Source organism: Balaenoptera borealis (assembly GCF_965194805.1).
Source record: "Balaenoptera borealis genome assembly, chromosome: 12".
Lineage (NCBI taxonomy): Eukaryota > Metazoa > Chordata > Mammalia > Artiodactyla > Balaenopteridae > Balaenoptera > Balaenoptera borealis.
The window spans coordinates 45,748,256-45,771,944 of NC_138869.1; the positions used below are offsets into that span (position 1 = coordinate 45,748,256).

The window sequence follows — 23,689 nt, forward strand, 5'->3', positions numbered from 1 at the left end:
TAAGAACAAGGACATTCTCTTACGTAGCCACAGATCAGTGATCAAAGTCAGGAAATTTAACATTCATCCAGTGCTGTTTTCCAATCCACGGTCCATATTCACATGTTGCCCACTGCCCTGAAATGGTCCTTTGTGAGCTATATCTCCCTATAATCCAGATCCAATCTGGGTTCTTGCTTTGCATCAAGTTGCCAAGTCTCTCCAGCTGACTTTCATCTGGAAGAGCCCTCAGCCTTTCTTAGTCCATGTCTCCTCTTTAGGCAGGTGCATTTCTGTGCAAGGATTGGGAGCTCAGAGCCCTTCACCTCTTTGCAGCCACACCTGCTCCTTTCCCTCTTTGGCCCCTAATCCTTCCTGGAACGTGCAGTTCTTCTGTAGATAAGGAAGCCCCACTAAGCAGCCTTGCCTCGGGGGCAGAGAGAAGAGACAGAGAACATGGGGTAAGCATCTGTATTGTTTCTTGTGACTTCTCTCCAGCCAGGAAAATGTGATTCTGGTAACTCCATGCTTGTTCCCTTTTTATTTTAACCACATTTTGTTGTAAAAATAATGTGCTGATCATGACAAAGGAAACTTAGTGAAATGGAAAGAGAACATAATCCTCGTTATATTTACATGTGCCAGTCTAGTAATGCATTTTATACAGTTGAGGTCATTGGACTCTTTCTTTGTCATCTGCTTTCCACATTTTTTTAAATGTAAATTGTTTCTGACCTCTGTCCTCCACATAGGACACTCAGGCGAAGGTGCAGACAGGACCTAGCATAGTTCGTGAAGCCCCTGCCTGCCCTCATCCCCTAGTATATGGCCCCTGTGCTCCTCAGCTGTGTCCGTTCTCTCCCACTGTCGATGCTGATCCATGGTGCCCACCTGGTAAACGTCCCTGTGATCTTGGGTGCCCTCGGCCTGCAGTGGCTCGAAGCAGGATTTCAGTTCCCCGGCCGGAGATGGAAGTCAGGTCAAGGCAGTGAGAGCGCTGAATCCTAACCACTAGACCACCCGGCACAGTGGCCAGTGACAAGGTCCTGGCCCATCGGCTTTGTGGAAATGAATTCCCACAAAGAGGTGGAAAGTAGTGAAGCAAGTGAAGTGTTCATTAGGAGGATAAAGGGTACATGTGGGTAGACACACGGTTGGGGTCTGAGAGGGAGTCACGCCCTCGTGGTAGTTTGAATCACTTATATGGGGCGTTTCTTCCAGGTTTCCTTTGGCCAATCACCTTGCTTTGCCTGGTTCTGAGTCCGCATTTGGTTTATCTCAGTGTCCTCCCATGTGTGCGCGCCAAGGTGGATTCTAGTGAAGAGGCCTATGGGTAGGTTGACATCACCTGCAGTGGGGTGGCACCCCCTCCCTTTTTGACCTTCAAGGAGCCTTTCTGCCCATGTGTATTCAAGGAGGTCTCCTTGACTTCGAGAATGAGGAATATGTGGTCTCTTTATCTCTCATCTGGGCAGGGCTCATCTTCTCTCTCATTCCTGCTATTTTGGAGTCTCTGTCTGCAGGGGATGAACTCCAGCTGCTCAGCCTGGGGCCCATCTCTCTCCTGCCTCACTTGGAGGCGGCCTAAACATTACTTCCTTGTTGCAGCTGCTCCTGACCCTGATCTTACTACCCCAGCCCCTCCTACAGCCCAGGACAGTCCCTCCCTGCTGGTTCCAAACAGTGGTTATCGTTCTGTTTTGTAGATGTGCTCTGTGAGTTTCCTGTAGGTGGCACCTGCTCCTTCTATTTCAGTGTCCCCAGTACCAGGCACAGCACATAGTCTGGGAGTGAGTAATGCATATGTGAGGTTCAGTATCCTTTTTTTGTGGCTGCGCGGCATGTGAGATCCTAGTTCCTCGACCGGGGATTGAACCTGCGCCCCCTGCGGTGGAAACGCAGAGTCTTAACCACTGGACTGCCAGGGAAGCCCTCAGTATCAGTATCCTTCTTTCATCCCGATTTCACTTCAAACCATGCTTGTGTCGATTGGGGGGAAAAAATGCAAAATCTAACAGTTGAGAATTATGTTTTATTCGTTGGAATTTCTGAGGACTGAAGCCTGGAAGGCAGCCTTTCAGATAGCCCTGAGGGACTGCTCTGAAGAGGCAAGGGAGGAGCCAGTATATATAGGAGTTTTTGCCACAAAAACCAGGCAGTCAGAACATCAAAAAATTACTGTCAGTTAAAGAAAAACCAGATGTCTCAAGTTAATGAATTTAGCACTTTTCTGTGTATAGGAATATGCAAGAGTCTGGACTCATTGAAATCATTCCTTTGATATGCACCTTAGCTATCTAGGGCCAGTATCTAGCTTCTCTCCATCCTGAATCCCCTCAGGGTGCACAGCTGGGGGCAGCTCCAGTGGCTGCTGCCACAACATCCTTTGTTTACTAATATAGCAGGCAACATTTTTCACCCGCACTTGTAAATACTCCTCTTGGAGAATCATGGCATCTGCCTGTGCCCTCCCTCCCTCCTTGTTCCTGCTGCTCTTCGTCCCCTAGCTTGTCGGCTCTACCTCTCTGGATTCTGAGTCTTGTTTAAATCTGACGAAGATTCTTTGCTTGACCAAACCTTAATCAGCCTCCTGTATCTCCTCCTAGGCCCATCTGTGCACTTCCTTGTAAAATCCAGTTTTAGCAAGAACCCTGCTAAGTCAGTTTAGTAAGAACCTCCCTCCTCGATACCTGATTGGATTCCTCATCCAACACCAGCCCCCAGGTGGGGTCTGATCACTCCAGCCTGCCTGCAAGAGTCCCCCTTACCTCCGATGTTTCCCGTTAGTAATTGCCCCCCCACTGCCCCCTCACACCCTGTTTCTTGGCTATACATTCCCATTTACCCATGCTGTATTTGGAGTTGAGCCCCGTCTCTCTCCCCCACTGCAAAATTTCATTCCAGTGATCCTTACACTGGTTTCTGCAGCCTCCCCTTAAAGTCTGCTTACCGTGCTTTTAGCAAGTATCCTTGAATTTTTTTTTTTTTTTTTTTTTTTTTTTTTTAACAAATCCTATCTCTCCCAACGACTAGCTGTGTAATCTTGGGCAAGTGTACCTCTTCACCCTTGAGTTTCTTGACTTCAAATCCTTTGCCTTCCCCACCCTTCAGCCACCCACACTCTAAACCTTATCACCTCCAGAATCTGCCTTGCCAGGAAATCTTTAACTTAACATCTCCCTCACTAACCACAGCTTCCTTTAGTTCCTACTCTATCATGCCCTCATTACCATCACTCCCACCTACCTTCCACCCCATCAAGACCTCTGGCAGCTTGGATCTGCCATTTTTCCTGAATACTAGCAGTCCCTTATGTCTTGACTTAATTCTTTATCCAGTCAGGACACATGGTCACTACTTCAGGCCATCTCTTGCCAACACAGTCTCTCTCCACACTGTCCTTCCGCCATCTCAGCCTGGAAGACCCCAGCCCTGCTTCCCTCTAGCAATTCCACCTCTGTTTTAATGCCCAACTGCCTAGAGAAATTCACCCAGGTGTGAAGACATCACAAATTCATGGGTGCTAATTTCAGCTGGGCCCTCAGAGAGCACAAGAGAGCTGGATCAATAATTAGACACCATGTGGTCAAGTCCTGGCTCTGTGATTTCAGGCCCTAAAATGTTTGTCCCTTCATCTCCGTGGTGGTGGTGGTGAGGCTTGGTTTCCTCACCACTAAGTGGGAATCCCAAAAGTGTGTGCCTCTCTGGAGGTTTTGAGAGGGTCAGAGCCTGGCACACGGCATGCCCTCAGTAAATGTTAGTATTAGCAATTGCAATCGCTGTTGATGGCTGCCATTTACACATGAGCACAGGGAGGTTCCTTTGAAACTCCCCACAGCTGTTCCAAGCCTTCATTCTTCTCTGCCAGCCCCTCGCCCTGCACTTCCATAATCACTTACCACCCACCCCATCCTTAACGGAGGAGATGGAAACTACTGGAGCTGGCATTCTGTCTCATTTGCATTTACCTGCACCCTCAGTCCATTCTTACCTTCATTTTCAGGATTTACCCTTCCCCTGCCCAAGGCTAATCCCCCCAACCTCCAGATCCTAGCCTGACCATTTCCCGACATCGGCTTCCATCAGCAGCTCCGTCCCTCCCTCCTTCCTTCTAGCCCTTGGAATATGCTCAAGTGTCTCCTAACACAAGAGCAAACACCTAAAGAGACTTCCCCTCCTGAGAAGATGGAGTCAGTATACTTTTCCCTATTCCCTTCTTTCAGTACAATGAAAAACCCAGGACATAAATATAAAACAAACATAAGAAGACTGAAAGGTGGAGATGAAACTGCACCTCAGATGGGACTTGAACCCACAATCTCCCAAATGAATCTGCACACCTGGTCTCAGGACTTAATGAAGGTCGGGTTCTTTATGTCTTGGCGTAGAAGGAATTCAGCGAGAGGCAAAGTGATAGGTAAGAGGTAGGTTTATTAAGAGAGATACACATTCCATAGGTAGAATGTGGTCGGTCTTAGAAGGTGAGAGTGGCCCCGAAATATGGGGTGGTTAGTTTTTATGGGCTGAGTAATTTCATAGGCTAATGAGTGGGAGGATTATTCCAACTATTTGGGGGAAGGGCGGGGATTTCCAGGAATTGGGCCACCGCCCACCTTTTGGCCTTTTATGGTCAGCCTCAGAACTGTCATGGTGCTGGTGGGTGTGTCGTTTAGATGCTAATGTATTACAGTGAGCGTATAATGAGTTCAAGGTCTACCGGAAGTCGAATCTTCTGCCATCTTGGGCCTAATTGGTTGGAACCAGTTTTTGTCTCCAGTTTTTCTCTCCAGCTGTGCCATTATTTAAGGGTTGTGCCCTGCCCCCTTCCCTCCTGTTTCAGAGAGAAGAAGGCAGACTGATCAGGGACCCTAGGACTTGATGAATGACATGGTGGTGAGTTCCCTGGGTTTGTTTTTTTGCCTCATATATCCCAAAATTGGAGCTGAAGAAGCCCGGAACCAGGAAACACCAACAGGCAAGGAGGAAAAAAGCTCCCACCAAAGCCTGCTCTCCCCAACTCTCTTGCTGGGGTGGTGTCAGCGGATGCCCAGTAGGGAGAGGGGCTTTCATCTCTGCTGGGTCGTAACAACACCCCCACCCTCACTCCCTTAGGTGTCAGAGGAGACCACGTGGGGAGCCCTTACTTTCACCCCTCCTGACAGGAAGCAGGTGCCCCCACCTGGGGGAGTCAGGGCTTTCACCATTGTAAGGGGTAAGAAGGCCACCACCCCATCTGCCATGTTGTCAGTGGGAGCCACATGGGGGCAATAATGAGGCACTCCTACCCCTCTTGAGGTGGGGGAGGTGTACCAGTGGAAGCCCCTGGGGACCAGGGGGACTTGGGACTCCCACCTCTGCTGGCAGTAATGAGGAGTCCACCCCACCCTGGGTGTCAAGAGAAGCCTAGCAGGAGCCTGGGCTTCTGTACACGCCTGATGGAAACCGGGCGGTCCCCTCCCTCCCCCTGCCGAAGTCAGCTCAAACAGAAAGTTTAAATAAGTTCCAAAGTTTTGTAACATAATGGCCTAAACTTCCAGGTTTTTAAAATAGTGATAAAATGTACATAAAATTTACCATTTAACCATTTTTAAGTGTGCAGTTCAGTGACACTAAGTACAATCACATTTCTGTGCTACCGTCATTACCATTCATCTCTAGAACTTTTTCATCTCATTAGACATTAAACATTAAAAAGTCCCTGTTATCAGCCTCTGATAACCACTATTTTAACTTTCTGTCTTTGAATTTGCCTCCGTATTCTAAGTACCTTTTATAAGTGGAATCACACAACATTTGTCCTTTTGTGTCTGGCTTATTTCACATAGCATGATGTCTTCAAGATTCATCCTTGTTGTACCACGTGTCAGAATTTCATTCCTTTTTAAGGCTGAATAATATTCCATTGTATGTATATACCACATTTTCTTTATCCATTCGTCTGCTAATGGACATTTGAGTTGTTTCTACCTTTTGACTATTGTGAGTAATGCTGCTATAAACATCGTTGTACAAAAATCTGTCTGAGTCCCTGCTTTCAATTCTTTTGGATATATACCCAGAAGTGGAATTGCTGTGTCATATGGAAATTCTATTTTTAATTTTTTTGAGGAACTGCCATACTGTTTTCCACAGCAGCTGCACCATATTACATTCCCACCAGCAGTTCACAAGGGTTCCAGTTTCTCCATATTCTCTAAAACACTTGTTATTTTCTGGTGTTTTGATAATAGCCATACTGATGGGTATGAAGTGGCATCTCAGTGTGGGTTTGATTTGTATTTCCCTAATGATTAGTGACGTTGAGCATCTTTTCATGTGCTTATTGGCCATTTGTATATCTTCTTCGGAAAAATGTCTATTCAGATCCTTTGCCCATTTTTAGATCATGGTTGGGTTGTCATTGTTAAATTTTGGGAATTCTCTACGTATTTTGGATATTAATCCCTTATCAGATATGTGAGTTGCAAATATTTTCTCCCATTCTGTGGGTTGCCTTTTTACTCTGTTGATAATGTCCTTTGATGAACAAAATTTTAAATTTTGATGAAATGCTATTTGTCATATTCAGGAAATCACTGCCAAATCCAATGTCATGAAGATTTCCCCTATGTTTCCTCTAAGAGTTTTATAGTATTAGCTTTTATGTTTAGGTCTGCAGTCCATTTTGAGTTAATTTTTTAATATAGTGTAAAAAGTAAGGGTCCAGTTTCCTTCTTTTGCATATGGATATCCAGTTTTCCAAACACAATTTATTGAGAAGACTGTCCTTTCCTCCACTGAATGTTGTATTAGTTTTCTAGGACTGCCATAACAAAACACCACAGACTGGGTGGCTTAAGCAACAGAAATTTATTTTCTTACAGTTCTGGAGGCTGGAAGTACAAGAACTTAGTTTCCTCTGAGGTCTCTCTTCTTGGCTTGCAGATGGCTGCCCTCTTACTATCTTTTAACAAGATCATTCCTCTGTGCACATATGCCCCTCCCCCTGCCCTCACCATGTATCTTCCTTCTTATAAAGACACCAATCATATTGGATTAAAGCCCCACCCTAAAGGCCTCATGTTAACTTAATCACCTCTTTAAAGACCTTCTCTCCAAATATGGTTACATTCTGAGGTACTGGGGTTAGGACTTCAACATATGCATTTGTCAATCCATAACAAAGGGTCTTGGCTCTCTTGTTGAAAATCATTTGTGAGAATTTAAATCTAGGTTCTCTGTTCTATTCAGTTGATATGTGTGTCTGTCTTTATGCCATTACCATACTGTTTTGATTATTGTAGCTTTGTCTGTAGTAAGCTATGAATTCAGGAAGTATGAGACTTCCAACTTTGTTTTTCTTTTTCAAAATTGTTTTGGTTATTCAAGGTTTTTTGAGATTCTATATACATTTTAGGGTGGATTTTTCTATTTCTGCAAAGAAATGTAATTTGGATTTTGAATCTCTTGGTCACTTAGGGTTGTATTGACATCTTAACAATTTTAACTCTTTCAAACCATGAACACAGGATATCCTTCCATTTATTGATATCTTCCTTAATTTCTTTTAGCAACATTTATAATTTTCAGTGTATAAGCCTTTCACCTCCATGGTTAAGTTTGTTCCTAAGTATTTTACTCTTTTTGATGCTATTGTAAATGCAGTTGTGTTCTTAGTTTCCCTTTCAGGTTGTTCATTGTTGATGTATAGAAATGCAACTAATTTTAGGTTGTTGATTTTATGTCTTGCAACTTTGCTAAATTCATTTATTCTAACAGTTTTGTGTGTGTGTATGTGAGTTTTCTATATATAAGATCATGCCATCTGCGAACAGAGATAATTTTACTTCTTATTTTCAAATTTGGATGCCTTTTTTTTTTTTTCTTACCTAATTGCTCTGTCTAGAACTTCCAGTACTAATGTTAAGTAGAAATGGCAAAAGTGGACATCTTTGTTTTGTCCCTAATCTTAGAGGAAAGCTTTTTTTTTTTTTCACCATTGAGTATGATGTTAACTGGGTTTTTCATATATGGCCTTTATTTTGTTGAGGTACTTTCCTTCTAGTCCTAGTTTGTTGAGTGTTTTTATCATGAAAAAGTGTTAAAGAGTGTTGAATTTTGTCAAAAGCTTTTTCTACATCAGTTGAGATGATCATGTGGGTTTTACCTTCATTCTGTTAATGTGGTATATTATACTGATTGAGTTCCATATGTTGAACCATCGTTGCATTCCAGGAATAAATCTCACTTGGTCATAGTATATAATCCTTTTAATATGCTGCTGAATTTGGTTTGCTAGTATTTTGTTGAGGATTTTTGGCATCAATATTCATAAGGGATATTAGTTTATAGTTTTCTTGTCTCTTCATCTGGCTTTGTTATAATGGGATAATGCTGGCCTCATAGTTACAAGAGTTTAAGTAGGATTGGTGTTAATTCACCTTTAAATGTTTGGTAGAACTCACTAGTTAAGTCGTCTGATCCAGAGCTTTTCTTTGTCGAAGAGTTTTTCGATTACTGATTAAATCTCCTTTCTAGTTATAGGTCTGTTCAGATTTTCTATTACTAGAAAGCCATACAAAGATCTGGGAGGAGAACATTCTGGGCAGTTGGAAGAGCGGGTGCAAGGGTCAAGGTGGAAGCATGCTTGAGGAGAAGCAAAGAGATCCATGTGGTTGAAGCAGAGTGGTTGGGGTAGGGGAGGGATAGGAGATGGGGTCAGAAAGGTGGCAGGACCAGATGAGGTAAGGTCTTGTAAAGAACATAAACTCCATGGCAAGCCATGGGAAGCTTTCCATGACCCGGCCCCTTCCTCCTCCCCAGTCCCCTTCCACCATGCTCCCCACCTTTGACCCTGCAGTCTGGCTGTCCTGTCATTACCTAGAACAGCTGCTCTGTCTGCCTGGCCAAGCCCTACTGTTCCTCACAGACCACCCTGGATGCCCATTCCTCTGAGAGGCTGTCCCTGACACCCCAGGCTACATGGGGTGCTCCTCCTTATGTTTTGATGGTGCCCTGCAGCTGGGTCCTGTAAGACCTCTTATCTTCATGAATGGGAACTTTCTCTCTAGGCTGGTCATTTTTGTGTTCCCAGCCTCTGGCTAATAACAGACACTGATATATTTGAATGAATGACCATCTGAACCCACTGACCTCTCCTGAGCAGAGAGGCTGATGCCCCAGCCTGTTCCTCTTTTGCTCTGAGCATCAGCTCAGTTGGAATCCTTTCTATGTCCCAAACATCTATGCCTGGCTCTTGGTTCATTATATGTGTAGCAGGGCGGGAATGGCCGCAGTGAACTGGGACGGTTTTCTTTGTCAAACAAATTTAAGAGGAGGAACTGAAGCTATACATTACCACAGACTTTTCCTTCTTGCTATGTACTTCTTCCAAGTTTTGTGTTCTCATCAACATGTGATCTTGTTCTGACTAAATGAATCAGCTGAGATTGGATTATTCATTTATTTCAGCAAATGCATGAGTGTGGAGCATGTGGTTGGATGGACCTGCTCCCTGACAGGTGGTATAGGTGGGTAGAAACTGGCATAGCCTCTCTGGAGAGTATCTTTCTCTAACTGTATATTAGGTCTTAAAATGGTTCATACCGGGCTTCCCTGGTGGCACAGTGGTTGAGAATCCACCTGCCAATGCAGGGGACACGGGTTCGATCCCTGGTCCAGGAAGATCCCACATGCCACAGAGCAGCTAAGCCTGTGCACCACAACTACTGAGCCTGCACTCTAGAGCCCGCGAACCACAACTGCTGAGCCCGTGTGCCACAACTACTGAAGCCCATGCACCCTAGAGCCCGTGCTCCACAAGAGAAGCCACCGCAATGAGAAGCCCGCGCACCACAACAAAGAGTACCCCCGTTCTCTGCAGCTAGAGAAAGCCCCGCACAGCAACAAAGACTCAATGCAGCCAAAAATAAATAAATAAATAAATAAATTCATAAAAAAATAAATAAAATAAAAATAAAAACTGAAATCTTAAAAAAAAAAAAAATGGCTCATACCTTTTGACCCAGGAACATCATTTCTAGGTATGATCCTAAAGAACTAATCAGACATATTTGTACAAGAATATTCAATGCTGTACTAACATTCATATTGAAAAGTGGGAGACAGCGTAAGTGCCTAACAGTAAGTGCCTGGTCATTAAATTACGGTATACCCATGTGACGAACTTTATGTGATCATTAAAAATTATTTTGAAGAACTGAAATGATACAGGGAAGTGCGATGCAATGCTAAGTGAAGAGAATGGTGAACAATTTGATCTCAATTTCACCCACCCCTCCAAAAAAAGATCAGAAGGAAACACTTCACAGCATTATAAGTGGTTATTACTGAGTTGTGTTATTATTGGTGAAGTTTTGAGTTTATTTTTGTTGTTATTTCTCTAAATTTTCAATAGTCACTATGTGTTTCCTTTTTTAAATGACTTCAATATTTACTATGAAATATTTCAAACATTCAAAAATACAGGAACCAATAGGCAGATATACATTAGGTTTCTACCTCATACAAAAAAATTAATTCCAGATTGATTATGGTACATAAGTATGAAAAGCAAAATGGAGAAACTTTGAGAAGAGAATATAGAAGTCCCTTTAGGATCTCAAGGTAGGAAAGACTCTCTTTAGCAAGAGCAAGACATGTTTTATTTAAATATTTCTGTATTACCAACCAGCTCCAAACTTGATGGCTTGAAGCAACAACCGTTTTTCATTGTTGATGATTCTGCAGGTTGGCCAGTAAGGCTGGGCTTAGCTGGACAGTTCTGACAGTCTTTGCTGGGCTCACTCATGAACTATGGCCAACTGCCAGGTTAGCTGGGAACTGGCCATTGGCCGGGCCACAGGGTGTCTGGGCCACATGATCTCATCATCCAGTAGGCTAGCTGGAGTTCATTTCCATGGCAGCTAGCAGAATTCCAAGAGAGAGCAACCCCTAAGATCTCTGTGCTCAGAACTGCCACTGCATTACTTCCACTGCTTTCCCTTGGCCAAAGCAAGTATTGAGATTCAAGAAGGGTAGAGATAGAGTGCACCTCCTAACAGGAGGGGCTGCAAAGACACATAGCACAGAGGCATGAAGCATTGGAACAAAAATAGTGCAGCCATTTATGCAACCTACCACAAGAAATAAAATGCACAAATCATAAAGGAAAAGGCTGATACATTAGAATACATTAAAACAAAAATCTTCTGTATAAAAAATGATACCGGAGCTTTCCTGGTGGCGCAGTGGTTAAGAATCTGCCTGCCAATTCAGGGGACAAGGGTTCAAGCCCTGGTCCGGGAAGATCCCACATGCTGTGGAGCAACTAAGCCTGTGTGCCACAACTACTGAGCCCACATGCCACAACTGCTGAAGCCCGCACACCTGAAGCCAATGCTCTGCAACAAGAGAAGCCACCACAGTGAGAAGCCTGCGCACCGCAACAAAGAGTAGCTGCTGCTCGCTGCAACTAGAGAAAGCTTACACGGAGCAACGAAGACCCAGTGCAGCAAGAAAGAAAGAAAGAGGGGGAGGGGGAGGGAGAGAGAGAGAGAGGGGGAGAAAGAAAGAAAGGAAGGAAGGAAGGAAGAAAGAAAAGAAAGAAAGAAAGAAAAAGAAAACCTTGAACATGTATTACTTTTGTAATCACAGAGTAGTAAAGGCAAAATAAATAAGTCATGATGCTGCACCAGACCACATTATTTTTTTTAAAGCACTGAAGAAGAACATCTAGTATGTGAACATCTGAACTTTCAAATTGGGGAAAGTATTGGATCAATAATTTCATTATCCTTGGATGCTTTCTTCTTAAACAGACATATTACAAGATTAAGTTAAATCATAAAGACCGCCTCCTGCATTTGAAAAGGAATTCCTCCCACAGCCATTGTTATTCCAGGACATATCTATTGTATATAATAAGGTGTGCCCAGTTGAAATTGTGTTTCTTCACCTTAATTCTTCTCCTTCAGGAAGATCCTCAAACCAATCACCAGAATCTTGGGAGGAAGTCCTTTTTTTAGAGAAGCAAAAAAATTGAGGGAATTGATAATTTCTGGCTTCAGGAATGAGTGAGAAGGAGCTGAGACCAAGAACAGACTGAGGGGGTGGGGGTGACAATTTTTTTTTTTTTTTTGCTGAATCTGTACTCAAGAGTGCTACCTCATCCTTGTGTATGACTCGGGATATGCCCAAAACACAGACCTTCCGCCATGGCCCCCTCCAAGGTCACATATGAACAGTTTGGGGTCAGACCATGTAACGAGTTATCCTAGAGGCTTGTGCCCTGAACAGTGTGAACAGAGGGGGCTGAGGTTTCTTAAGGATGTTAATACAAACACACCTCTGTGGGCAGCAAGAAGCTGTGTCAAAATGATTAGAAAAAAAGCCAAGCAGCCCTGGCTTATACCCACAGAAGAAAAGAGAAAAGCCAAGCAGCCCTATCTGGCTTATACCCACAGAGGAAAAGAGAGAAAAAGAATAACAGAGAGCGAGTAGAGGAGGGCCACAGAATCTTCCAGATGCCTCTGTTTCACCTGCCCTCCCTTATTTGCCTCCACTGCGCCGGCCAACATCCTGGAAAGAGCCAGGTTTAGGCTCAGAGATGTTTACGTAAAGAACACGTGGGATAGTGAGTCACCTCTGACTTTGAAGGGCCAACAAAGGTGACCGCTGAGCATTGATGTGGTTTCCTTACCCAGCCGCGCACAGCATCTTCCTGCCAAAGTGGAGTGTAACACAAATCATACCTCCTTGCTACCTGCTGGCCCCACTCTCCAGGGGGGTGGGCAGGATGGTGCCTCATTGGTATGTCAGGACCCCGTTTACAGGGATGCCTCAGTGCTGCTTGGTGATAAATCTGGCAGCATCGTGGCCTTGGACAGCCGGTCCACGGCAGAGAGGCCGGAAAGTGCTGTGTGGCAGGCCTGCAAAACAGGAGAGCCTGGTTACTAAACTAGAAACAGAGAGCTGCTGCCAGCCTTTGGGTGGGGGCGGGGGTAGGGGAGGGGACTGCCAGGGCACAGGCCACACGTCCTACTCCTGTGGGGCCAGGAAGTTGGGACTCGGGGCTGCCCCGGGGCAGAGCCAACAGAGAAAGGAAACTGTGTTCATTCCTCAAGGAACGTGTTCTGAAGCATAAAGCATGGTGTGCTGGAGGACTGCCCACAAGTCGGTATTATTAGTACCGGGCTGTGGATAGTCTTTGTACCAAGCTACAAAGCTGATGCTCATGGATGTTGGGGAAATTAGAAATCCTGCCAATGCAGAGAACCCTCTCCACATAGGTGGAAAGGAAAGAAAACAGTTTTATTATTGAATAAGCATAAAACCAGATCACAATGTGTGTCACAGGCAACCCACTGATGAGATTACAAAGGCAGAAGAAAAGTTTCCCATTTTTGTACTGCCTAGTGGTTACAACCCATTATGAAAACGTGCCCAAGACTAATGGTAGCATGTTTTCCAATGGGAGGACCTGGCAGCACCATTTGCTGTGCATTCTTTCATACTTCACCCAAGTTCACCTGCTAACTGGGGGAGCCAGTGTGCTAGCTAATTGCCTTTATCTGAATTGCCTTTGTCTCTATGACAAGCAGACGAGTACAACTTAGAACAGGTGCCAGGCTGAACTCCAAGGTGACAGGGAAATAGGGGCAATTTTTATACTTCAAAGAGATCTCAAAAACATTAAATACTTGAAAAACATTCCTGGGTTTTAAAGCTGCAAGGGACTTTACTTAGCCCGTACAAATACTTAACTACATATCGAAGGGACAGAGTAAGGATCCACAAAGACTAGGTTTCTCACGTACAAAAGGGAGGGGGAAAGTTTCTTTGCTCTTTGGCCACCAGGAAAGCTGAGTTTTAAAATTTGCCCTTACATAGGTGATGGCACGGCACTAAGACCTGGGCAAGGCTTGGGTCTCCTTCCCTGAATTCTGTGGGAGATTCCACAGCCATTTTCCAAAAGGAAGCGATTAGGGAGTTGGTGGTGACCAATGGATGACACAAAGGGAATTTTTTCCAGGCCTGGGAGATGGGAATTGCTTTCCTGGTGGAGCAGTGGATGCCTCTGGTTCAGTTAGAGGTGATGTTTTTTCAAGGAACCTGCCAGATACAGCTTGCTCTTATCTCTGTGAACAATGTCTGAAGTTCTCTATGGGGTCCAGAGCCGCTGAGATGCCCTGAGATGCGCTGTGGGGACTCAGCACACAGGAAGTACCGGCCAGGTGCGAAACCAACTCTTGTCACAGGTCCAGCCTTGAAAGGGCCACTCCATGTGCCCTTGGTGTGGGGGTCTCTTTCTGTGGCCTCAGAGTACCCTCGGTTGGGCCCCCTTTTGACACCTACGCCATCCCACCTCTGTGTGCAGTGCAGTCATTTCCAGCAATAGAAGATTGCAGACGTTTCCCAAGTTGCTTCTGCAAACCACAGACGATGCCCACAGCACCCCATCCCCCACCTCAAATCAAGAGTGTCACGGAGATGGTGTGGCCTGAGCAGCAGGACTCATTCTCTCTGGAAAGCCAGGGGAGCCCCCAGGGTGACTGTGGAAATCACTCTGTTGCATCTCAGAATCCCCCTCCCCAAGAGAAATGATGCAGACTTGGCAGCACAGGGACTCAAAGAAAGATTCCAAGAGGGGACGGAGACTCTGTGACTCTAGGAAAAAGAAGGTGTGCAGAGCAGCAGAAAACCATCATCATGGCCTCGGTGTTTTTCCTTGTGAATTTTGTAGCATTCCAAGGCCCAGTTCAAATGCCCCCTCTTTATGAAGCCTTCCTGCTCTCTCCCATCCCCAGCTGCCTGTGCTCTTGCCCACCTCCCACCATTTCAACTAACTAAATGACTGTGATACTTTACATTTTTTTTACTTCAAAAACAAGAAATGGTCATTATAGAACATCTAGAAACGCAAAAAGAAGAAAATTAAAATAAAACACAATTCCCCCATCTTGATGGACCTTTTTCTATGCTTTCTCCTGTCCATTTTGTACACACTTTAAAAAAATAAGAACCAGACTGACTGTATTGCTTTGTAAGCCACTTGTCCCTTTGACCTTACGTACATTTTCCTGTGTTCTTCTAGAACATCATTTTAAAAATTTATTTTATTGAAGTATAGTTGATTTATAATGTGTTAATTCCTACTGTACAGCAAAGTAATTCAGTTATATATACATTCTTTTTCATATTCTTTTCCATTATGGTTTATCACAGGATATTGAATATAGCTCCCTGTGCTATACAATAGGACCTTGTTGTTTATCCCTCCTATATGTACTAGTTTGCATCTGCTAATCCCAAACTCCCAGTCCTTCCCTCCCCCTACTCCCCTCCCCCTTGGCAGCCACAAGTCTGTTCTCTGTATCTATGAGTCTATATTTGTTGCATAGATATGTTCATTTGTCCCATATTTTAGATTCCACACATAAGTGATATCATATAGTATTTGTCTTTCTCTTTCTGACTTACTTGACTTAGTATGATAATCTGTGGGTGCATCCATGTTGCTGCAAATGGCATTATTTCATTCTTTTTTATGGCTGAGTAATATTCCATTGTAGATATGTACCACATCTTCTTTATCCATTCATCTATTGATGGACATTTGGGTAGTTTCCAGGTCTTGGCTATTGTAAATAGTGCTGCAGTGAACATTGGGATGCTTGTATCTTTTCGAGTTTTAGTTTTGTCCAGATATATGTCAAGAAGTGGGATTGCAGGACCATCCAGAAACACTACTTTTAGTTTTTTGAGGAACCTCCATACTGTTTTCCACAGTAGCTGCACCAATTTACATTCCCACCAACAGTGTAGGAGGGTTCCCTTTTCTCTACCCCCTCTCCAGCATTTGTTACTTGTAGACTTGTTAATGATGGCCATTCTGACCAGTGTGAGGTGGTACCGTATTGTAGTTTTGATTTGCATTTCTCTAATAATTAGCAATGTTGAGCATCTTTTCATGTGCTTGTTGGCCATCTATATGTATTCTTCGGAAAAATGTCTGTTTAGGTCTTCTGCCCATTTTTCGATTGGGTTGTTTGTTTTTTTGTTATTGAGTTGTATGAGCTGTTTATGTATTTTGGAAATTAAGACCTTGTTGGTCGCATCATTTGCAAATATTTTCTCCCATTCCGTAGGTTGTCTTTTCACTTTATTTATGGTTTCCTTTGCTGTACAAAAGCTTGTAAGTTTGACTAGGTCCCATTTGTTTATTTTTGCTTTTATTTCTATTGCCTTTGGAGGCTGACCTAGGAAAACATTGTTATGATTTATGTCAGAGAATGTTTCGCCTATGTTCTCTTCTAAGAGTTTTATGGTGTCACGTCTTATATTTAAGTCTTTAAGCCATTTTGAGTTTATTTTTGTGTATGGTGTGAGGGTGTATAGAACATCACCTTGATGCTTATGGACCATGGTTTATTTGAGGCTGTAGAGAACAATGATTAAAACTGTGGGCTGTGGAGTTGGACCACCTGTGTTGAAATCCTGGCTTGGTGACCTGCAGCAAATCAACTTCTCTGAGCTTCAGTTTCCACATCTATATAATGGGGATATCCCTCAGTGGGTTCCGTGAATAGTAAAAATACGTAAAGCACTTAACACAGTGTCTGGCACATATAAGCACTTCACAAACATTAACTACTGTTCTTGATTTGTTCACAATCCTGTAGAGCTGAGTGTTTAATAAGAGTCAGAGTTGCTCTCCTAAGCTTCACTGCAGTGACCATCTATGATTTTTCCTTAGGATAACTGGAATTTCTGGGTTATAGTATTTGCACACTTTAAGGTTTTTGTGTATGCCAGATGGCTTTCCATCGATATGGAACCAGTTTAAGAATCACCAGTGTAAGTATATGTGACAGTGTGTGCTAACACAGGACAATGGATGGCAAAGATCAGAGAAAAATTAAAACTTGTATAACCATACCCCTCCACTTTCAGACAGTTTAATAAATCAGCTGCATGTTGTTCTTCCCTTGTTAAATCACAGGTCATGCGTGTGACAGGCTTTTTACATCTCCTCTACTAAAGAGGAAGCACTGAGAGGCTGAACTGTCTGCCATTTTATCAACCTATTCTGCCCAGAGTAGATAGTCAATAAATGAGGGGGGAATTGAATTGACTAAATATTTTTAATGTTTTTAAAATAAACAAACTTGAGCCCTTTAAAGTAAAAGCAAGTCTTTGTTGGAAGTCTAAATTTGACGAGTTAGTTAAGAATTTCTCTTCTGTCCATTTCGCATTGGCCTTTCCACCACTAGACCTTCAGCCCTGCATGGGCTGGTCCCCAGCACAAATCCAGTGGGTCCCAAAGCACTGTCCACTTCACCTTGAATCTAGCCTTATGCTGTCAGGTGTAGGGGAGATCCTCCCTTTGAACTGGAAAAATGATCACGTAAAGATCACACAGAGGTGATTACAACCAGTCACATCTACCTTTGGTCAAGCTGTGTGGAAAGAAAGCCGAGTTCTCCATCCCACCAAGAAGAACCCAGTAAACAGATCTCAGTTGTTGATATGAGTAGAACTGGGCCTATCGAGAAGAAACAACAGGTCCAACATAAAACAGAAGATTCCCAGAGATCTAGACTTTGATGTGATTGGGGCTTCTCAAGGCCTTATGGCTTCACCAGTATTCACAAGAGCCAAGAAATAGGAGTGGGGAGTTTTTCTCTTGCTTTGTAACACTTTGCAGTTACAAAGCAAATTCTCATTAGAGTCTCAACACAACTCTTCAGCATAGGTAAGGCAGGGCCAGTGTCTCCATTATGCAGGGGAAACGAGGCCAGTAAGCTAAAGTGACATGTTCAGAGGCCGCACAACTCAGCAGGATAGAGCTGGAACCTGAACTCCAGTCTTCTGGCTCCCAGTTGCCCCCTCCAATATAGATGTGGGGTCTCTGCTTAGGCCAGGGGACTCCAGTCTGGACACCTCTGGACACTTCGTGGGGTGGGCAGTAAGTGACTGTCAGACTTTAATTTCATTTTGTAAATATACAATATTGATGTTAATTCATCCTTGCATCTTGTGATGGTTTTGAAACATGCTTATGAATTCTTTGACACACCTCACATTAAGGGGTAGAGTCTGTGTCCTCTCTTGTTGAACTTGGACAGGCCCTATGGCTGCCTTAATGAATAGAATGTGGTAGGAGTGGTGCTGTGTGACTTCTAAAGTCAGATTAGAAAAAGTCATGCAGCTTCTGCCAATGTCTCTTTAAGACACTTACTCCAGGGTTCCAGCTGTAAGAATTCTGGCTACTCTGAAGCCACTTTGCGGGGAGACCACATAGAGACACTAGATGGATAGATCTATACATGGATACATGAACAGGTTGATCTCCATCTGTTCGAGTCTTCTCATCCCAGGCTGTAGTCATATGAGTGAAGAACCCTTCACGATAACTGTCGCCCCAGCCACTGTCTTTCTGCAACTGCATGACAAAATGAAAACTGCCTTGCAGCGCCCCATCAACTGCAGGCTGGCTTTGCCTTAAGCCACTGTTTGGGGTGGTTTGTTACACAGCTATAGCTAATCAGAACAAGTCCTATTATTTGTTTAATAATAGTTCATATTTACAGAAAAAATCGTATAGTATCCTGTAATCTGGGACTCCCTCTTCCATGCTTCTGATTTGAGCTCCCTGTCCATATTCTAGGCAAAATTATTCCCTTGGTGGCAGTGACCCCAAGATTAGAAATTATTTCTGGCCCAGAAACATAAATGGTTCACATGAATGGTAGGTGTTATTTCTATTATTAATGAAACCATAATAAACAGATTAAGGCCTTCGAATTCTTCCTGTTTACATCCTCTCCTGCCCCAGATGAGGAAACTGAGGCTACGACTTGCCCCAGGTTGCTCAGTTGTCAACAAGGGAGATAGGACCAGAACCCAGGTCTCTAGGCAACCAGATTGATGTCCTCATTACTCCATTTCATCACTTCCTGCCCTGAACTGGAAATGGACTGTGCCATCTTTTGGACCCAAAGTAGGGACCAGCCTGAGGACGAGGAAGACTCTAGGCCAACTCAACAGGTCATATCAGAGTCGAGAGGAAACCGATTCATGTCCTGCTCATTCACCTACTAGTATTTCAAGTAGTATTTGACTCTAGGTCAAATCAGGACCCCATTCAAGCTACTACATTTGTGTAAACAGCTATTAAAAACAAACAGAACCAAACCAACATAAAGCTAAAACAAACAGGGATCTTTTTTCATTGAAAGTGTGAAATCAATGAGAGTTGTCTGTGTATTAATTACATGAGGAGGCCTGGAAAGATGTGGGAGTTGAAACAGATCTGAAATTCTCCCTCCCCCACAAATCTAATAACCACCAAAGTTTTGTGTTTTTTTTTTAAAAAACGGGCAGAGGTACTCCGGCAGCTCTCAAACCAATAAAGGAGCAAATGTCACAACATACACTACTTTGCAAAGTGCTGTTGAAAGCAGAAATAGAAAATTCTTGGCATCATTGAGTCCCTTCCCCCAGAAACAGTGTGAATGGGAACGAGGTGGAGAGCAGGAAGACTGGAAGCTGAGTGGACAGATTCTGAAAAGTATGTGACTTAGATCCCCAACTCTGAAGAAGTGGATGGGGAAGGACAGTTTCCAGAGTAGAAACTCTTTCTACCAACATATCAAAGATTAAAAACAAACTCATGGGTGTAAAGAAGAAAACAGCATTGCTTACAATCTCTTCCCTCACTGATAACACTGATTAATATGAACAGATACGTTTTACATCATCAAAATCGTGTGATACATACAATTTTATGTCCTTCTCACTGAGTAGTCTGCCATAAAAATTATCCCACATCATTAAAAATGGCCCACATACATCACTTTTGAGAACTATATAGTATTTGTTGACTGTACCATAATTTACTTATTTCCTTATTGCTGGATATTTTCCCAAATTTTCAATATTACAAATAATACATCATTAAAGCACATTGTATCCTATTTATGTTTTCCAGAGATATGCTTCTCTCTTAGCCTTCCCTAATAAGCACCCAGAAATAACTGGAGCAGAATTTGATAAAGAGAGAGAACATTGATGTTGTTACAAAAGTAGAGGTTAACGAGCTGGTAAAATGCAATATTATATTATATTATGTCATATCATATCATTAGATTATAATTTTACCCAAAAGCTTAGGAAGGTTGTGGATATTTGAATTATTTAATTATTTACCAAATTATCTACAATGAATATCACTTTATAACCAAGAAAGTAAACTTCATTTAAAAGAAAATTTTATTTTCAAAGAATAGTTAACTTGAGTTCAAGATGACAACCAGCCACATTTATCAACCCTCTTTATTGAAAACTTGTGGAAATAGCAATAAAGGCTTACAGGGATGAATAAATTTTAAAAAGTACTGTGTATAGGGAAGAGGACAGCAGACCAAAATGACGATGAATTTTGTAAAGATAGCAAGTGGATGGAACACTGTTTGTAAAATCTGAATTTTGGAGGCCAATGCTTAGAGCACTCTGGGGACAGCTGTAGAAGTGGAAGTTAGTGATCAGGGCAGCATGGGTCTTTCTCGTCAGAGCCTCCCAAAGTTGGCAAGTACACAGACCAGGGTGGGCTTAAAGGAGGTGATTGATGGAAAGTCTCTACCTAAACTGCTTTGGGAACTACCCTCCCCACCCCTTTGACCACCAACACTGTGGGTAAGAAGTGGTAGCTTATACTACAAAGGTGAAGCTGGATAGATCATTTTTTCTTAATAAATAAATGAAAGCTGACAGGAAGGGGCTAAGGCTCACAGCATGGGGCTGCCATCCCCGAGTAGGGTGGGGAGGGGTGGAGCCTGCTTGCCTTCTCCCCACTCTCCCAGCTGAAAGTGAACCATCACCCCTCACCCCCCACCCCCACCCCCACCAAGCCCCCCTTCCACACCCAGAGCACTCACAATCAACCTTCTCATTCAGAGAAAAGGAAACGCTCCCCAGTTACCTCAAGTAAACACCCAGCTTGGTGTATATAAATAGGGATGGGCAGTCAAAAGTCCCCAACAGTAAAAGGGAAGGACCAAGATAGGTAATTAGAACAAATGAGCCTGGAGGAGGTGGAGCTAAGTAACGAGAACAAAATGAAAACCCTAAACTTGACTTATCCTCGTGGAAAATCAAGAGTATACATCCATAAAACAACAACAATCTTCTAAAAAGGAGCAGTTGAAAACTAAGAGTTTGTTTTAAATCCCTTGTGAACTGTATTTACTTTGTAATAATTAAAATAAATATAATACATGGAATAAAAACCAAAATTCAAACAGTAGAAAGACTACACTAAAAAGTCTAGGGGATCTTGCAGAATAGAGAGTAAAATGGTAAGTGGATAATTTGAGGAAAAAAATGCATAAAAGGTCAATTCAGATGGGCCAACATTTATGTAACAGGAGTTTTAGGAAAGAAGAGTGAAAAGGGAGAGGAGGAAATAAAGAAATAATTGAAGAAAATCTCCCAGTGTGGAAGAAAGACGAAGGTTTTAATTTGAAAGATCCCAAGTACCCAGCACAATATATAAAGAATGATCAGTAGAAATAATCTCATGGCATTTCAGAGTACTGATCATAAGAGGAGATGCTAAATGCACTTAGAAGAAACACATAACCAACAAAAGAATAAGAAGATTAACATCATTCTTCTCATCTGCAACACCAGTGCTTGAAGACAATGGAGCAATTACCTTCAAAGATCAAAGAAATAATTTTGTACCTAGAATTTGATATTTTACCAAATTATTGATCCAGTGCTGAGGAGAAATAAGGACTCATTCAGGCATGCAGGTACTCAGACTCCCATACATCTTCTGGAAATAGAATTACTTGATGATATACTACCCAAGAAAGAGAAAGATATGAGAACTAAAAACCATTAAACCAGCCTAGAAATGCAATTAAAAGAAACTCCAGTACAGATGTGTACTTGGCCTAGCCAAAAGTCAGTACATTTTGGAGCACTTAATAAATGATTTAATTAAAAAGCTGGAAGGTATCTGTATTATAAAGAAGGCATATGTTTCTATTGTCAATCAACTAAAAATTCCAGGAACAGTAAGTTGTGAAAAAATATATATAAATATATATAGAGAGATAGAAAGATAAATAAATAGATAATCTCATGGCCCACATATAAAACCAACCGAAAAGTATCATGATTTTGTGTAGATGAGGTCCAAGAAAAGAAGACCCACTTGACCTCGACATTGGAACATTCCCCTCTGCAGATCTCAACATAATACCTACTTCTGTTGGGAATAATATTTACATCATCTTTGTACTTTAAATACTGTTGGTTCATTGGCTTTCAGTTATCATAATTAACTTACTGACAAAACATGGAGGACAACTTTACTAAACAGAATTCTTGTGCTATAAACCTTGACAATGTTAAAGAGGTGATATAGCTGAGAGAGGGTAGGGAATAGAAGAGGGAAAAGAGGGAAGTAAAGGAGTGTTACTTTCCTGTCTTACATAGTGGAGGATCAAGAATCACTAGCTAGTTAATGGGTCAATAAATAGAGATTGAACGTGATGTAAAATCATAAGGTTAACCATCAGAAGAAATAAAAGTACACAACTGTAAATGATTTGGAGGTGGGAGAAGGGGGTCAATAAGTGAATAAGTTTCTCACCAGTCAAAACAAAAAGTCTATAAATAGTGCTTCAAGCTGATAAATGAAGACATTAGCAATGTCAATCAAGACAAATACCAAAAAAAAAAAAAAAGACAAATACCATAAGAAATAGAAAGAATCAAAAGAAGATACCTATTAGAAGAAAAACTAGGAAAGGAGTGAGGAAGAAGGCTTACTTTTTGCCTTCATATTTTTTAAATTCTTTTCCATTATGTTTTACTACAGGATATCGAATATAGTTTCCTGTGCTATACAGTAGGACCTTGTTGTTTATCCATTCTGTATATAATAGTAGTTTGCATCTACTAGTCCCAAACTGCCAATCCAACTCTTCCCCTCCCCTCTTGGCAACCACAGGTCTGTTTTCTATGTCTGAGTCTGTTTCTGTTTTCTAGGTAAGTTCATTGGTGTCATATTTTAGGTTCCATGTATAAGTGATATATATCATATGGTATTTGTCTTTCTCATTCTGACTTATTTAGTTTGATAATCTCTAGGTCCATCCATGTTGGTGCAAATGGCGTTATTTCATTCTTTGTTATGGCTGAGTAGTATTCCATTGTGTATATATACCACATTTTTATCCATTTATCTATCGATGGACATTTAGCTTGTTTCCATGTATTGACTATTGTAAATAGTGCTGCTGTGAACATTGGGGTACATGTATCTTTTCAAGTTATAGTTTTGTCCTGATGTATGCCCAGAGGTGGGATTGCAGAATCATCCAGAAACTCTATTTTTAGTTTTTTGAGGAACCTCCATACTGTTTTCCATAGTGGCTGCACCAACTTACATTCCCACCAACAGTGTAGGAGGGTTCCCTTTTCCCCACACCCTCTCCAGCATTTGTTATTTGTAGACTTTTTAATGATGACCATTCTGACTGGTGTGAGGTGGTACCTCATTGTAGTTTTGATTTGCATTTCTCTAATAATTAGCGATGTTGAGCATCTTTTTATGTGCCTGTTCATCATATGTATGAAGAAGACTTACTTTTTATGGCTTTCTATACTGTTTGAATTTTTATTTCCAGGTACCTATATTTTAATAATTAAAAAG

The 23,689-nt window shown here is 42.3% G+C and overlaps 1 protein-coding gene across 1 annotated transcript in view; it reads left to right on the forward strand.

Moving 5' to 3' along the window:
* Positions 1-23,689, forward strand: part of XCR1 (X-C motif chemokine receptor 1) — a 75,468-nt gene that overhangs the window by 13,178 nt on the left and 38,601 nt on the right. The gene's annotated exons all lie outside the window — the stretch shown is intronic.